We start from the raw sequence: 18889 nt of genomic DNA, 5'->3' as shown, positions 1-18889 counted from the left end.
CACTATATTTTACAAAATTAATTATATTTCCTCATGTTGACCTAGAACACTGCTTCTTAAACTGTGGGTCCTGTTAGTCATGAAAGATTTGGCAACAGTAAAAGGTTTCTGAACATCACCGATTTACACTAATTGGTTGGCAACAACGTGCAGTGTTTACAGTTGACTCTGCAGAAAAGGCTTCAGCTGTACTCCACAAAAAGGGAAATCAACCTGTTGAGCAAGCCATGCGGATGTTGATTTTATACCTATTTCATATGCCTGCAGTTATGTAAAAAGGGGTCGCATATGTAAAAGATTTTAAAAACCTAGAGGGTGTCTACACATAACTTTATATGGATATCTTCCTGAAGGTATCAATACTCTTCAGGGCCGTTCTTTTCTGTCTGGAGAGACACTTTTCTTGTCGACCTCAAAGAAGACATCAAATTTTACTCCTTCCACTTAAGGACATTAATAGACACAGAGAAAGATACAATCTGTTTCTCCAAAAAGAATGGCGAAACTTGTTCAGGAACCAGATTAATCAGAGAAGGAAATCAGTGGACATGATGTCTTTAGTTTATTCTTCTAGGCTCATGATTTCATGCCTGCATGTGGTATCTTGGACATGCCTCCACTCTTATTTGCCGTAGTGTCTTTCCTTGCCACAACTATTCAGAGAATAGCCACAGCTATTCGGATGTCTCTGTGTTACAGTCAAAGAGGTCCAAAATGGTATATAGTGGGTGTGGCCTCTGCCGTCAGGTGGAGTCCATGTCAACATCATGGCCAAGCCTTAACAGCAGTTTAGTAGCATACAAAGTTTTATATTGTGTTTATTTATTAAGACCCACGGCATAGTTTCACTTTAGCCTGAAGGTTCAAAGCTGGGAACAGGCCAGGAGAGTAAACTTTCCTGTTACCAATTTCCTGGTAGCTATTAAGAGGGGAGAGGAATCTATTGTCTGCATAGATTGATTTTCTTTGCTTTATTTTGTGTAACCTTTGGAGTTTACCTTCCACTGGCTTTCCGTAAGGGGTGTATCTTTTCTTTAGTCACATAAATGCAGGCACACAACTCTAAAACTCAGTTGGCCTGCATGTATATGCAGGCCAACTTAGAAGTATGTGTGAATTTCAAAACTATAGTATACAATATCTCTGACTCTCCATTGAATGACTCATCGTTGTTTTCTTACAGACATCCCTTGGCATTGCTCGGCAAACCTGTCCCTAACAGGGCGATGCTGGGATTTATCATAGCTAACAGTAAACAGGATGCTGTGAGACAGAGAATTTAAGGCATGCATCCTAATTTCTAGGTCAATGGCTACTTTATTCCAGTAATCCTTTCTGACCCACTGGCCCAGTACCTGTCCTAGGGCACCACCCTATATAAGCTTGCATACAGGTCAAGCTGCAAGAAGGGTGTCAAGGAGAAAAAGATTTAATTTACTCCACCTTTATCATATAGAACATGAAGGACATGTGTTCTGTCCTTTGGCACTTAAAAATAAAGAATGTACTTTCTTTCACATCATCTCTTGACGTATGGTGACCCCACTAATTTCATAGCATTCCACACCCTCTGGAAACTGAATTTAATATTACAAGTTTCAATATAGTACAGGCAGTCTCCAAGTTACGGACAAGATAGGTTTGTTCTTAAGTTGAATTTGTTTGTAAGTTGGAAGAGGTATATTTTTAAAGTGCAACTCCAGCTATATATATATACTAGCCATGCCCTGTCACTCGTTGCTGTGGCCTATATTAAGAATTTTCAAAGTAGAGGTAGCTATCTGGACTATTATGAAAGAGAGGTACCTACTTATTCCTTCCCCCCTTTTTCTTCCCCCTCCACTTTCCCTTTCTGTCCTTTCTTCCTTCTCTACCTCTTTCTTTCATTCCTACTTTCATTCTTTGGTTTCATCCTTCCTTCTCTCCTTCCTTCCTTCCTTCCTTCCTTCCTTACTTACTTACTTACCTCTTTCCTGCGTTTCCTTCCCCTTTTCTTTCCTTTCTACTTTCTCTTCTTCCTTCCTTTGGTACCTCTTTCTTTCCTTCCTTCTCTCTTTCCTTCCTTCATTCCTTCCCTTTTCCCTCCCTCCTTTCTTCTCTGCTTCCTTCCTGTCTGTTCTTCCCCAATACCATGGTAGAGTCCCTTCTAATTCTATTCTATGAGACTATTTAATATAGTAATATATAGTAGTAACATATTATACAGTAATATATACGAGGAGTATTTTTAAGTAAGGTCCGTTTGAACATAAGTACACAACGAAAGTTTATTTCAAAAAAGTAAATTTATTTTCAGAAAGTACATACTTCACTCTATTTTTTGACATGGTTGCCAAGTTTGTTCAAACACTTATCATACCTCTGAACCAATTTTAAAATACCCTCTTCATAAAAACTTGCCACCGCCAAAAGCCACCAAATCGTCTGTAATCAAAGAAGGGCAACCGGAGTGGTCCTCATCATGGACGTTGTCACGGTCATCTTTGAATTGTCGTACCCACTTACACACTTTGCTTTCACTCATAACAGTATCACCGTACACTTCACAAATCTGTCGATGAATTTCTGCAGCAGGCAGGTTCCTTGCTGACAAAAACCGTATCACTGAGCGAACCTCACATACGGAGGGTGAGTTGATAGTCTTAAACATTTTTAAAGCACAGAACAGAACCGTACAGGTTAGCTACAGAGAGGAAACTGAGCACAGTTGTTCCCGAGGCATGCCGGTACACAACGCACGCGCTCGTTGCGGTATGCGCGTGAACTACTAGTGTCTACAACAAAACGGACCTTACTTAAAAAATACCCCTCGTATGTGTGTGTGTGTATATATATATATATATATATATATATATATATATGTATATGTATATATATGTATTATATAGCATATATATAATAGTAATATATAAAGTGTATGTGCGTGTGTATATATATCATCAACCAGTGATCCAACATCCATCCATCTTTATATACATGTGTGTGTGCACGTGCATGTGTGCATGCGTCTACACTGCCATATAATCCAGTCCTAAGTAGATAATCTGGATTTTACATGGCAGTGTGGAAGGGGTGACTTTGGGTGTATCTACACTCTAGATTTAATAAAGAAGGATGAAGCTGATGAGGGGAGGAGAAAAGGGAAGGAAAGAAAGGGAGGGAAGGAAGGAAAGAAAGGGAGGGAGGGAAGGAAAGAAAGGGAGGGAGGAGTGATAGAGAAAAGGAAAGGAAGGGAGGAAGGAGGGAAAGGGAGTGAGGGAAAGAAGTAAAGGAAGGAGAAGGAAGGGAAGTAGAGAAAGGGACTCCCTTCCAACTGTTTGGCCATCTGTTGTGAGGGCTTTGATGGTGTCTTCCTTTACTGCCAAATGAGGTTGGGCTGGATGGTATTGGAGGCTCCTTTCCAAGCAACGTCAGTTTCGTGCGTCCCTATGACCCCCATCATGTGCTGGGAGACATAGAGTCAGAGTGTGTACACAGAGAGTGGCCTGCCTTCCCCCCCTCTCCTCCCCCTCCTCCTTCTCCTCAGCCTCTGCCCTTTGATCCCTTGCCTTAGTGTTAGTTAGGGGCTGAGAGATATGCAGGGAGCAGCAGTCATTGCCGCCGTTGCTGCTTCGGAGCCCTCCTCTTACTTTTGACACTGTGGCATATGAGCCACCCCGCCACCGCTCTTCCTCACCCATTAGGCCCCTTCTCCTGCCTCACCTTCCAAGGGCTGTGAAGGCAAAGCGGAAGGGGAAGTAAGGTGGTCTTGCTAGCTGTGTCCTCAGCGCAAGGGGGGGGGGGGAGCAGGGGAGGTGTGTTGTCTTCTTCTTTTTTTTACTTTAAAGGTGTTTTGTGTGTTTCCAAGGAGGGATTGATACTTCAGAGGTTCTCCATTATAGTATTTTTCTTCTAATGTGTGCATGAAATGTGCTGTTTGGCCACAGCATTCAGTTCTTGCTCTCTTTCTCTTCTATCTTCCAATTGGCAATATATATTCTGCTAAAACAGCAGGGCAAAACAGCAGGGCAAAGGGGGACACCAAAAAAGCCTCCTTGAAGACCGAGTAAATACAGTTGGGCGTCCCCTGGGTAACGTTTCTTGTAAACAGCTAATCTTCCCAACCCAAAAGCATTGCTTTACAATATTTATGCAATGCTTTTGACACAAAATAATAATAGCAGGGCAAAAACAGCAACAACAAAAGCAATGTTGTTATATAACCGTAGTCCTGATTACCTCAAAAGCATTAGCTACCACCCTGCATCTAAATACAATACAAAATGTAGGGACTTCCTTAATACATAGCGCATTATGTCTGAAAGACTACATCATACTTTACAACTGGTCTGATTTGGCAGGGACGGTCCTGATTAATCTTGTTGCCCCACATATTTGGGCAACTGAGTTTCAAAAAAAAGGATGAAATTGGCCTGTTAGTCTCACTGCGAGGTTACAAACATTCTCACAAGATTTTTGTGTTGCAGGTCACTGAACTTTATTCATTTTTCCATTTAATTTTTTTACTATCACATCTAAAACGGCTCCTATATGTCCAGGATGTACACCCTACTTTTTGAAACTGCTCCAGGGCCCCATACCCGTCTAATCTGCAGTTCTTATCAGTCTGTGTTAGCAACAAAAAATATGGAATATAGTGGGAGTTGCAGCCTAGAAAACATTTGGAGGCCATAGCCGCCTTCTCTGATAAAGAAAAGCACATGATGGTTACATTTTGTACCATTTTATAAATGCACTCTTGTGCATGCGCAAGGAAGATATGGAGGAAATGTACATGAAATTAAATGTATTTGTACAGCCCCAAAATAACTGTATAATTTAAAACAGGTGGGAACCGAAGCTTAAGGCAAGGTAGATGCTTAAATTCTCTAATCAATTTAAAGAATTATCATAATTAAACAGGAATTCAGAATGGAAATCATGCCAAAGGAAATATGCCTAACAGTAAAATATGAGAAAGATTGTATTTTTCTTTAGGATTCTAAAGAAATGTTCACAGGAGAGATAGAGGGAGATTTTCACCAGACGGGACAGGAAATTATGAAATGGACATTATGGACATTTCACCTTGTGCATTAATTCACTGCATCACTAATCATGTAGTCAGCTTTAGTATCGGTTTCTCCACCTACTAAACAAGGATGATGAACTTAAGTTCTGCAGATGAAAGATTTGCAACAAAATGACAACATTCTCATGGCCTTAGTAGCAGGAAAGGAAACCAACCAATTACAATGCAGTGAATTGACCTGGACAGGGGCAGGGCTTAGTTATCCTCAGATGACATATCCCATGTGGCATCATTAGTTTCAGGTCCAACCAGCTGAACAAGTCTCATTCTGCGCTGGATGAAATTCCAGCCATTGTTAAATAAGCATACAGCTGAAGGAAAAAAAAACATAGGCCAGGACTACAATTCAAAAGGTGGCTTCAAAGATAAGATAAGTGTACGGTATGTCCGAGGAGATTTAAATCTACAAATGATGCTGTGTTGCAAGAAGCTGGCTAGATGAGCATCAAAGATTCCTATCAAATGAGTCTGTAGAGGTGGTAGATAATGGTCACAAATCTTCCCATAACCATTGCAATAGTCAAATGACTCCTACTCACTTTCCTTAATATGAATGAAAGTGATACATTATGAGTTTATTTGGAGTTATTAAATATAGTTCCAATGTTTTCACTTTACTCAACTGTAGTGCTGTTGGTGTAGTGCAGCGTTTTCATTTTAATTTCTGTGGCTGCATCCTATGGAGTCTTGGGATTTGTAGTTTGGTCAGAGGCACCAGAGGAGAAACCCTCTGGCTGAAGATGCTAAGTTCTCCTTCCTAAATTACAAATCTCAGGATCCCACACAATGGCAGTGAATGGAGTAATACTGAAGATCTCTTTGGTCAGCCACATCTCTCTCACCCTCCAAAAACCTTGGAATTGGCATGGTAATTTTTTAAACAAAATCTAGATTGCAATAGAAACCCAGAGGCCAAAATGCTGAGGTCAAACTTAAAATGTTTTGAGCACTGGAGCCTATCTGGAAGTGGTCCAATGTAGTTTATCCTTTGCAAGATTAAAGGAGATGCCAGCTATATGCCAGTGCTGATTGGTCGCTGTTTTGTCATCAGTCCTTGTCCTAAAACCCCGAAGGGATATCATGTTGGATCACTGGCACTCCTGTTATGCCTGGTATTTTATGACTGAAGCCAGAAGGAAGTCAGATTCACCTTGCACTGGAAATGTCATGCCAAGCCTTTCCTCCCCAATATCATATCTGTGACACTGCAAGGAGAGCAGCCTAATTGTGTTAATTCGATGGTTCAAATGCACAGCTAGAAAGAAAGCCCTGGATTCAGAAAGGCATTGTCATGCATTTGGAAATTCATTTCAGCTCTTTGGTGGAAAGTTCTTAAGAATAAACGTTGTTTACTTTTACATGTTCCCCACCCTTCAGCCCCTGAACAAGCAAGGAGAGAGAGTACATTAAACATAAGGCTACCAAACTGGAGACAGCTTCTGTACTTTTAATAGTTGTGTCCCCCCTTTCTTTTCTTTTCTTTTTTCTTTTGGATAATTAACCTGTTCCCCGTCCCATACCTATCCCGATATTTCCCAGAACTACCCTCCCCTCATATTTTTTATGTGTAAATTTGAAAAAGGTGAATAAAAACTATTTTAAAAAATAGTTGTGTAGATGAGGGAATTTCAGCAGGTGTGGCTGGTTACGTAGTTGCGTGACAAGCAATACAGTACCTGCTGAAATTTCCTCTTCTACCCAACCAGTAAAAGGACAGGAAGCTTCTCCAGTTTTCAATCTAGCAGCAATTTTTAATTTTCTTCTTGTGGAGCAGGCATGAGTAGCTGCCATTTCTTGGAGTGGTACATTTCTAGTCCTGAAAATGTTTTGATTTTTATTGTTTGGCCACCAAAACCTTCCTACTAATAGTAATAGGTACCATGCTTCTACCTACCTGAGAAGTTTTAGTCTCCGAGATGTCAGGAAAGCAAACCTGCACTGATTACAATCAAAGCATTGTTGTTTTTTAGATCTGAAGTGGACTTTTGCCCACTTCTGTTTTGTAACTTTAGCCAACAAAAAATCTTCCCAAACATGCCAACTTCTTCGCATCATTGACTAATTTCAATAGGTCTGTATTTAGGTCCCACTCAACATGCATATTAAGCAAGTACCTTCCCCCCACCCCCACCCCTTGTGAGAATCATTATATTTTGCAGAGAATCCTTTAGAGAGAGGCATGCTAGTGGTGGGTGATGAGTAAGACCAGAGCCAAAACGGAATACATCACCCTCTTCCCCTATCTCCCTTGGGGAGATAGGGCGGTATAGAAGTGATGATGATGATGATTGGTTGAGCATCCCTTATCTGGCATTCCAAAATACTCTAGAATAATTTATCTCAGTGGTTGAGATAATGATGCCATTGGTTTCTGATTGTTTGGTGTACACAAACTGTTTTTCATTTACAAAATTATTAAGGATATTACATATAATTACCCTCAGACAATGTGTATAAAGTATATGAAACAAAACTGAATTTTTTGTTTAGACCTGGGCCTCACCTCTAAAATAACTATTTATTTATGTATATGAAAATACAGGTATTCCAAAATCCTAAATACAAGACCCTTCCTGTCCCAAGCACTTTGGATAGTGGATGCTTCACCTGTACTTCCATTTCTCACTCTTCCAGCCTGACTGCCTTCCAAAAGAGAGAGCAAGACAGGGATTACTTTTGAGATTGTATTGAGTACTTGTGGGGGTCTGATTTTTTTTCCTCACCGCTGTTATATTCACTCTGTCCTTTCCTGCTTCCTCCATTGTATTTTGTCTCTACCCTAAGTGTATGGAATTATATACTGCTTTTGGGCTGCAGGTTGCCCACCCTTAGTGCAAATAGTCCCAGCCATTTTCCTTCAAACACACGGCAAGAGATAAACACAATCACATCTGGATAAGGGCTGATTAAAAGGAGTAAAGCAATTAAAGGTTATTACAATCGCCCTGGGAGGCAAGAGTAAACTGCTGGAGCAGGGATGAAACCTAAATTGGGATAATTACAGCTCTTTTAATTGCATCTTTTTCTTACACTGAATTTCCATCCACTCTGCTTTTGTGTGCACACAGTTTCTAGGAGTAATAAACCTCTCTTTTAAGTATGACTGGGGTATTTAATATTTATAATGTTTCTATTGCAGCCAAGTGCTGCATACAGAACAAGTTGACACAGCCCCTGCCCACCAATTTACTACCTTTAAGTAGAAGGAAGATAAGGAACATAGGAGACAAGGGAATTAAGAAAAGAAAAGAAAGGGGAACTGAACTGGAAGTGCCTAGAGATGATAAGGGAGGAAAGATTCAGATTTTAAAATTTACATTTTGGGAAGTATGTAGCACAAGATTAATTAAGATGCCATTGTATTCAGGCACTTTATTGTCAACTGCCATCAAGCTGACTACAACTTATGTTGACCTTATGAATGAGAGACCTCTAAGTTCCTTCATCACTTGCAACTCTCATCAGGCCTTGCAGACTCAGGGCAACTGTGACTTTCTTGATTGAGTCCATCCATATAGTCTTCCTCTTTTCCTCCTGCTTTCTACTTTACCAAGCATTATTGGGTTTTTTTATTACTGACTTTTCATGAATTACCACAAATCACTTCTTACTGCCTTCCATCTTACCAAGCATTATTATTTTTTTGTATTTCGTATTGACTTTTCCTTGAGCCATATCTTCTTATGATATGTTCCAAGTACAGCAGTCTTGGTTTAGGCAGCGGCGTCTGTAGAATTCTTCTCCCACACCACATTTTAAATTAATCTTTTCTTATCAGTTTTCTTCCCCGTCCAGTTTCACAACCATACATAAAAATAGAAAACTGAATGGCATGGACAGCCCTAACTATGGAATTTGGTCATATATCTTTATATAGTATAGTTCAGGCACTAGACTAGCATAAAATGTTTGCAGAATTATTTGTGGTTATTGTTGTTTTGTCAAATGTGGTCCCTGGCACAGCCACTCATGGTGTGGGTGAGCTGGTAAATCTGATAAATCAGTGTTTCTCAACCTGGGAGTTGGGACCCCTGGGGAGGTCGCGAGGAGGGTGTCAGCGGGGTCGCCAAAGACCATCAAACACACATTTTTTCTTGATCATGGGAGTTCTTTGTGCAAAGTTTGGCCCAATTCCATTGTTGGTGGGGTTCAGAATGGTCTTTGATTGTATGTGAACAATAAATCCCAGCAACTACAACTCCCAAATGACAAAACCAATCTCCCCAACCCGCCAGTATTCAAATTTGGGTGTATCGGGTGTTTGTGCCAAATTTGGTCCAGTGAATGAAAATACATCCTGCATATCAGGTATTTACATTATGATTCATAGCAGTAGCAAAATTACAGTTATTAAGTAGCAACAAAAATAATTTTATGGTTGGGGATCACCATAACATGAGGAACTGTATTAAGGGGTCAAGCATTAGGAAGGTTGAGAAACATTGCGATAAGTGACTGTTGTCTAATGGTTGAGGTTACAGCTATTTTACTTACGTTGTGCAGCTGCAGAATCGAGCATCACTACAATGGAATATATTTACATTACACTAAAAAGGTATAGTATCTTAGCCGCATATCTTTCATTGGAAAGGGAATGTTACAAATGATATGCCATGGGAGAAAAACTGACAGGTATGGTCAGACTTATAAAACATAAGGCAGGAAGAAGAGAAGAGATGGCAAAAGTTGAATAATATAAAACCGAAAAGAAGTTGATTTCCTTTTACCAGAAGAAGGCCACCCACAGGCCCGTAGCCAGGATTTCGATTCGGGGGGGCTGAGTTCGAGTGAAAGAGGGTCTACCCTAGCAAAACTTTTGTATCGTTACCCCAATACCCCCATGCATATGGGATATATTGAGAAGGGTGATCAGATCATGATATTAATAAACATAACAGTTTAAATAATGCACCAGTAAGGCCTTTTCGCGAACCACCATGAGAATTTCGGGGGGGCTGAAGCCCCCCAAGCCCCCCCCCCCCCGGCTATATGCCTGGCCACCCAGGAAAGATAAAAGGGAACAAAGGAGAGTCAATGAAGTATCATAAAGTTTTGATAGTCATGTTTGAGGAAGTAGTATAGGAAATCTGTCAAGGATGTAGGTGAACTACAACTCCAAAACCAAAGGACACTGCCCACCTTCCAGTATTTTCTGTTGGTCATGGGAGAACTGTGTGACAAGTTTGGTTCAATTCCATCGTTGGTGGGGTTCAGAATGCTCTTTGATTGTAGGTGAACTATAAATCCCAGCAACTACAACTCCCAAATGACAAAATCTTTTTTTTTTTTAGTGAAGGGCATACATTGGGTTGTTAGGTGTCTTGTGTCCAAATTTGGTATCAATTCGTCCAGTGGTTTTTTAGTTTTGTTAATCCCACAAACGAACATTACATTTTTATTTATATAGATTAACACAATTTATTATTCTTGAACCCTATGGTCCTGGCTAACAACAACAACAACAACAACAACAACAACAACAATAAAAGTGGTCTCTGGTTTAAAAAAAGTTAGGAACCACTGGCTTAGAGGGTCTTTCACACTGGATTTTAAAATTTCCTAACACAAAGGAAAGAAAGAGAAAAAGAGAGAGGAAACGTTTTGTGTTGTTTTATGAAGATTCTTTGTAGTCGCCTTCCCTTCCAGGTGCACATATTCTGCACGCAGGGATTCTCTCATCCACGGTTTGAAATTATTTATTTTTTTAAAATCCAAAGGGCATAACTTGGTTTTGCCCTTCTATGCAAGGTCCATCATTTTGCTTTGCCGTTGAATATGATGGGACTGGAGCATCCATAGGTTTGGGCATCCATGGCGGATCCTGGAACCGAACCCCATCTGATGCCATATACGTAAGATTTCCAACTTCCTTTCCAAGCAGTCGTCAAATCAAGGCGGGTCAGATACCACCGCAGGCACAGTTCTTGGACTCTTCCCAAAATGAAGGTGTCTCCTTTCAGATTGAAGAAGCTTGCATCTGAAACCAAAGGTGAGGAAAGCGAAAATGGAGGGAGGGGAGATTATGCTGGCGGAGCTTTGTGTTCATGCACATTGTGTGTGTGGTGGAAGGAGGTCTGACACATTTGAGGGGAAGGACTGATGGGGTTTGAAGTGAAGACATTTGTGTACTGCACATTCCCTTCTGTGTTTGTGTAAAATGAGGACATAAACAGGATTCTTTGGAACAGCTCTGTCTGAGGGGTTTTGTGAAGTAATTCTGTGTTTATATCAGGCACTAGCTGTCCCCTGCCACGCTTTGCCATGGCCCAGTCTTTGTTTTCTGTGTTTATATATGTGCATATGTGTGTCTGCGTGTGTGTGTGTGTATATATATATGGTATTGTGCATGTGTTGTAATGTATTTTTTGTTTTTTTTGCTTTTGTAGTCTCTTCTGTGTTTTTCAGTGTTTTTTTATGAGTGATGGTAATTCGTTGGCCTGATTTGGTGTCAATTTGTCCAGTGGTTTTTGAGTTATGTTAATCCCACAAATGAACATTACATTTTTATTTATATAGATGGGCAAACTTTGGCCCTCCAAATGTTTTGGACTTCAACTCCCACATAGCAGCTGTTAGGAATTGTGGGAGTTGAAGTCCAAAACGTTTGGAGGGCCAAAGTTTGTCCGTGTCTGTTTTATATACAGTAGGGTTTGGCTTCAGGTTCTCCAATGGATACCACAATGTTCCTGATAGAAAAATACAAAATCAACATTTGCTTTTGGGAATATGAATCCCGTGGTTGACGAAACCGTGGATATGGAGGGTCTGATTTCAGAAACATATGGTACACAGAAAGGGCAGCTTTGTTTGACCTGCCTGTCCGTTCTCCTGAAGTGTTTCACGGACTATGTGCATGTGGTTAGGCCTGGAGTGACTAGGCCCAGATCATGGAAAGACATCTCGCTGTCAGGCAAAGAGTTGAGCCCAATCCACATCCAGAGTGACTAGGCCCAAACCATGGAAAGACATCTCGCTGACGGGCAAGGAGTTGAGCCTGATCCACATCCAATACTAGAGATGATTTATTCAAAGAAATGTGCTGTGGAGAACATGATTCAAGTAACAGTAAGGATGAGCAGAACCTATACTTCTTTTTTTCCCCATATACAATGTTACTGTGAGTTCGAAAGAAGTGTTTTCTCAACATGTTTGTTTAGTGGCATGTTAGATTTGGGGATATAGAGCAGGCATGGGCAAACTTGGGCCCTCCAGGTGTTTTGGACTCTAACTCCCACAATTCCTAACAGCCTCAGGCCTCTTCCTTTTCCCCCTCAGCCGCTGTTAGGAATTGTGGGAGTTGGAGTCCAAAATTCCTGGCGGGAGAGCCCAAGTTTGCCTATACCTGATGTAGAGCTTTGTCCATAGTTAGGATGACAGCTTCAGGTTTTAAAAAATGGATCTGAACATAAATGTGCTGCTGCGTTTGAATTTTCAGTCTCTTCAGTGCATTGTTAGGTTCTTGGATGATGACCTTTATGAAAATAGCACAGCATCTCACCTCAAAAGTGCTCCTGTAATTAAATATGATTTATTTATTTAATTAATTTTTTTAAATTTATATGCCGCCCTTCTCACCCTGAAGGGGACTCAGAATGGCTTACAAGATGTATACACATACAATATATTATATTATTAGCATAGTACAATATCAGCATTAAATATTACTATATTGTACTATACCATTATATTGTAATATTATTAGTAATATTGCATGTATTATAAATATATAATTATAATATCGTAATATTATTATTAGTATTATATTGCATTACATTATAATATTATAATTTATTTTATTTTAATTAATCTTAAAAAGGAAATATATATATAACAAAAACAAAAAACTGTCTAGGTGCCATTTGTAAGCCGCCTAGAGCCCCCCCCCCCCCCCCCCAGGGTAGAGAAAGGCAGGGTATAAATAAGGTAAATGAACAATTTTGATCCATAACTAAGGTTCTTACACATGGGCTCATGCACCAAAAAGGCACCAATAATATGGAATAAAATGCCACCAAATGCAAGAAATCATAATAAACAAAAACTATGATAAATCTTTCTTATGTATTACTGTCAGTTTTTGTTCACTTACTTTGTTTTCCTTGACACATTCACAATTCCTCTTAAACCTTTCAGATTCAACCTGATGGATCATTTTATATTATGGAGCCCCAGTAACGCTATGGGTGAAACCCTTCTGCCATCAGGACTGCTGACCAAAAGGTCGGCAGTTCGAATCTGGAGGGCAGGGTGAGCTCCCATCTGTCAGCTCCAGCTTCTCATGCAGGAACATGAGAGAAGCCTCCCACAGGATGGTAAAACATCAGGGCATCCCCTGGGCAAAATCCTTGCAGACTGTCAATTCTCTCACACCAGAAGCAACTTGCAATTTCTCAAGTTGCTCCTGGCACAAAAATAGTATATTATTATTATAAATATATGTGCTGTCTTTCTATTTAAAATAAACTGCTCAAGATGATAAGAGATAGACTAAGAACATATTCTTGGTGAAAAATGTAAAAGCACAACAATCCTACGCAATGTAAAAGATCTAGCCAGCCACCTATGCAGTAAAATGCTTCTCAAGAATAGACTTAAGCTTAAATGTCAACTTTCTGCCTGAATAAAAATATTTTGTCAGCTAGCAAAAGGATAATAAAGAAGGCAGAGAAACTAGCTTCTCGTCTCAACAGTAAATTTCATAGTGTGGAAGCAGTATCAAAGAAGACCATCTCTCATGTTTCCCCCACAAGATTTATCTCTCTGGTGCCAATGAAATTGAGAGGAAGATTGCTCCCAAAGTTCTTAAAATTTAAGAAAATTCATATGGAAGAAAGTGGTTTTTCAAACAGCCTGGTCCTGTGTATGTCCTTCTATCCCACAGCAGGAATCTAATCCATTCCCCACTGAATTCCTTCTTAGGCTGGATCTACAATTTCATATAATCCTGTTTCTAAATCCAGATTTTTGGCTTTGAACTGGATTATATGAGTCAACACTGCCCTATAAACCAGTTCAAATCAGACAATTTGGATTCCGAAATGATTATATGGCATTATATGGGGCCTGTAGATGGGGCCTTAATGAGAGGATGGGGCGAAAGATATATCTTCTGAGTACAAAATGGAGAAAGCTCCTTGCAGTCAATACAGGCTTTGTTTGATTTATTTCTGAATCAATACAAATCCAAACTTTTACATGGTGAGTTCAATGCACTTTACTTCTGAGTAGAAATATATGTATATATGGATGTATTTCCAGTGAGTTTAATTATGTCCTGAATTGTACTGTATAGGCCTTCAAAAGGCCCCATGCAAAACTCATAGAAATATAAAAATGATACAGAATAATAATTTAAAAATTCTAAATTGGAAGAATGACAAGAGGCATCAATGTACATTAGACCATATGTGGAAAGAGAAATATCGTATATACAGGCTGGATTCAGGAAAGGAAAAGGCATGAAGGGTCACATTGCAAACATACATTGGATTAGGATTACCAAAGAATTTCAGAAGAGAACATTTTATAGATTACTAGCCATCCCCTGCCACACATTGCTGTGGCCCAGTCTGTTTATATGTGTTTTGTGTGGATATATGTGTGTTTGCGTGTGTTTGCATATATGTGTGTGTGGTACTGTAGCATCTTTTTGTTTTTGTTTTTTGTTTTTTTGGCTTTTTAAGTCCCTTCTGCTGGTTTTTCAGTGTTTCTATGAGTGTTGGTCACTCGTTGGCCTGATATGTGTATTGTGTCCAAATCTGGTGTCAATTCATCCAGTGTTTTTTGACTTATGTTAATCCCACAAACGAACATTATATTTTTATTTATATAGATAGCATAGCCTTTGATTGTGTAGATCATAAATAAACAACTATGGATCATTCTTAAAGAAATGGGTGTGCCACAACATTTGATTGTTGTTATACTTAATCTATATTCAGGACAGGAGATAATAATTAGGACAGAATATGGGAAAATTGAATGGTTTCTAAATGGCCAGGGCAGTCAGGGAAGTCTGCATTTTATCACCCTGTTTAACTTGTAAGATGACCATATCGTACACAAAGGTTGTGTGTGGAAAGTTTGGCCCAATTCTACTGTTGGTGGGGTTCAGAATACTCTGATTGTAGGTGAACTATAAACCCCCAAAACAACTCCCAAATGTCAAGGCCTATTTGTCCCAAACTCCACCAATTGGGTATGTTGAGTATTTGTGCCAAGTTTGGTCCAGATCTATCATTGTTTGAGTCCAAAGTGCTCTCTGAATAGGGATTTATAGTTCACCTACAATCAAAGAGCATTCTGAACTCCACCAATGATGGAAATGAACGAAACTTGGCACACAGAACTCCCATGACCAACAGAAAATACTGGAAGGGTTTGGTGGGCATTGACCTTGAGTTTTGGAGTTGTAGTTCATCTACATCCAGAGAGTTGAAGTCCAAAAAATATCTGGAGGGCCAGAGTTTGCCCATGCCTGGTTTATATATAGTCGGGCCTATAAATTTCAGCAACTACAACTCCCAAATGACAAAATCAATACCCCCACAACCCCACCAGTATTCAAATATGGTCATATCGGGTATTTGTGCCAAATTTGGTCCAGTTCAAAACAGATATTGTGAGATTTTCTGCATTGATATTCTTAGCTATATGGATGTGTGGAAGGGCCCTAAGATAACTAAACTGAGACCGTCGTACTTCATACATTTCACGAGAAGGCATGACTCACTGGAAAAGACAATCATGCCTAGTAAAGTATGGGGAGTGGGTGTGGGGGGAAGACCATATTCCAGCTATATGGCTCTTCCACACAGCCATATAATCCAGAATTATCAAGGCAGAAAATCCCACAATATCTGCTTTGAACTGGGTTATTTGAGTCCACACAGCCATATATTCAAAGCAGATAATGTGGAATTTTATTCAGGTGTGGAAGGGGCCCCAGTGAAGGCATTCCTGAGTTTTTGGAAGCTGGGCAGGATAATTGAGGATAGAATGACTTGGAATACCTTTCATTTATAGGGCCCCCATTAAGTCAAAGTTGTGTTGTTGGCAATTAGCAATGACAAACCAATGCATATAATGACAATTCGGAGGTGAAGGGGTAGACAAAATAGATAGAGGGACATCCACAGGGTCATGGGATTTATTCACACCCTTAACCACTTAAATTTTGAGATAACTAAAAGCATGTGCATTAGAAGAGACATTGTAACAAAGAGAAGGAGATTTTTTTTCCTCCCTAGAACTAATGGAACTACAACAGTTTAAATTAGAACACAAGAGTGTGATGTAATCCTTTAAAAGGAAGCATTCCCTGGGTCCATTCCAGATGCATGCCTCAGAAGGATATGGCGACACGAAAGTCTGTGAAAGGTAACAACAAAGGCACACTCTCCCTATCCTGTTTCTTAATTAAGCCGTGTACCATAGTGGAAGACAGGCAGAACACTCTTTGTCCCAGCCCTTATGGTGGACTGAAATGGATTCAGGAATCCCTTGAACTTGCCCCAGAAGGAATATTAAAGACTTCTAGAAAGTCATCTAGTAAAGAAAGGTTTTTGAAAAATCTTTGTATAGTAAAGTTTTAGGCAGAGTGGAGTCAACTTCTATTGTAAGCCATAAAGGCATAACGGTGATAGATTCAAAGCACAATCCTGTGACAGTTAGCCATGGAGCCTACTGTGGTTAAAGGTTCTAAAGCTGTCATTCAGACAACCACTTCAGTTTAAAACTCAGCATTCCTTTCTCTCTTTTTTTTTGGGGGGGGGGGGGTTATTTAATGAAAAATATGAGCAGTAGCCATGGAAACTTACTTAGTCAGTGCTGTCTTGTAATTAAAAAAAGCTAGGAATGTAATTGATTAATTTTAAACAGAACCAGACTATGTATTGTCGAAGGCTTTCATGGCTGGAATCACTAGGTTCTTGTGGGTTTTTTCGGGCTATAGGGCCATGTTCTAGAGGCATTTCTCCTGACGTTTCACCTGCATCTATGGCAAGCATCCTCAGAGGTAGTGAGGTCTGTTGGAATTAGGACAATGGGTTTATATATCTGTGGAATGGCTGATTAACCAGACTGTTTTAAATGTGAGTTTTATGTGCACTGAGTCATAAACAGATTTGCAAGTTCCTTTTTCTTTCTTTCTCTTGCCAACTGGCATGTCATGTAATAATAATATTCGTACTGTTCCATTATCTGGGCAGACATAACACACCTATGTCCATCTACTTCCACCTTTAGAAGCATAGCTCTAGAACTTCATCTGTTGTAATTTAGTGAAGCCCCAGTACTCTTTGGCAGAGAAGGCTAAAAACCTTGTAAAACTACCATTTCCAGGATTCTATTGCATTGAGGCATGGCAGTTGAAGAGGTGTCAAACTAGATTAACTCCGCAATGTAGACGAGTAGGCTAGATTGAGACTTTTGGAGCACCTAAAAGATTTGGGTGCCCCTACATATATGCAATTGAAAACTTAAGCCATCAATAAAATTTTATTTTTCAAAATGAAACACACCTTACTGTAAGATGGAAAAATAATGTTTATTTCTGTATACTTCCACTTTTTTTATATTTCAAAGGTTTTCTCCTATTGTTGTTAACTGCCAAGTCTTTTATTGTGAGAGTCAATTTTTTGTGGATCTTGGTTCAAGGGCACAATTTGTAGTTTTGCACATTTTATTTATTTCATATCAAAGGTAAAAAGATAAAGGTTTTCCCCTGATGTTAAGTCTAGTCGTGTCTGACTTTAGAGGTTGGTACTCATTTCCATTTCTATGCCAAAGAGCAGGCATTGTCCATAGACACCTTCAAGCTCATTTGGCCAGCATGACTGCGTGGAGTGCCGTTACCTTCCCGCAGAAGCGGAACCTATTGATCTACTCACATTTGCATGTTGTTGACCTGCTAGGTTGGCAGAAGTTGGGGCTAACAATGGGAGCTCACCCAACTCTTTGGATTCAAACCGCTGACCTTTTAATCAGCAAGTTCAGCAGCTCAGTAGTTTAACCCACTATGCCACTGGGGGCTAATTTCATTTCAAAAGCATTGCATAAATTAGTATAAAATTGATAAAAATAGAAGGAACACAAGTGGCTAAATATCCTTTGACCAAAAGCGGGCAACAGCGACCACATTGTCTGTTCTGCTCCACAGTTGCACAAGGTGGAGGATTCTTTTTAGGTAGTGCCATTTTGCCAGGTTGTCTTTTGATCTGCCCACTTCGCTTCTGAACCCATTCCTGGTTTGTCCCTAGAGGCAGACCCTCGTGGGTGGCCATCCAGTTGGGATTTCCTGGTTTAGCTGCCCAGAGGGAGACTCTTGCTGTTGCTGCGGGGACATTAAAAAGAGTCCCCAAAAGCTTTTCCTTGATTTGAGTCTACTGGGAGGAGGCTGATAGCCTGCAGTGGATGGCTTTCAGTGTTCAACCTTATTTCTCTCATAATTAGCAGCAACTTCTCATGGCACATGGGGGGGGGGGGGGGGAATGCCAGCTACCTTGTAGAGTTTATCAACAGGTGTAGGTTTGAAACGTCCTGTCATTATTCTGCATGTTTCATTCAATGCTATATTCACCGGCTTTGTGTGGGCAGACTTGTGCCAAACAGGGCAGGAATAATGTATTGTCAAAGGCTTTCATGGCTGGAATCACTGGGTTGTAGGTTTTTCGGGCGGTATGGCCACGTGCTAGAAGCATTCTCTCCTGACGTTTCGCCTGCATTTTGGCAAGCATCACAGGCATACTCAGCAGTTGAATAAGACAAGGCCAGGGCCTTGCACCCTAACAATTGAAGACAAACCTGCCAATGGGAAAT

This window comes from Anolis sagrei, chromosome 2 (assembly GCF_037176765.1).
Source record: "Anolis sagrei isolate rAnoSag1 chromosome 2, rAnoSag1.mat, whole genome shotgun sequence".
Lineage (NCBI taxonomy): Eukaryota > Metazoa > Chordata > Lepidosauria > Squamata > Dactyloidae > Anolis > Anolis sagrei.
The sequence above is the reverse complement of the archived record's forward strand: the minus strand, read 5'-3'. Positions refer to the sequence as shown.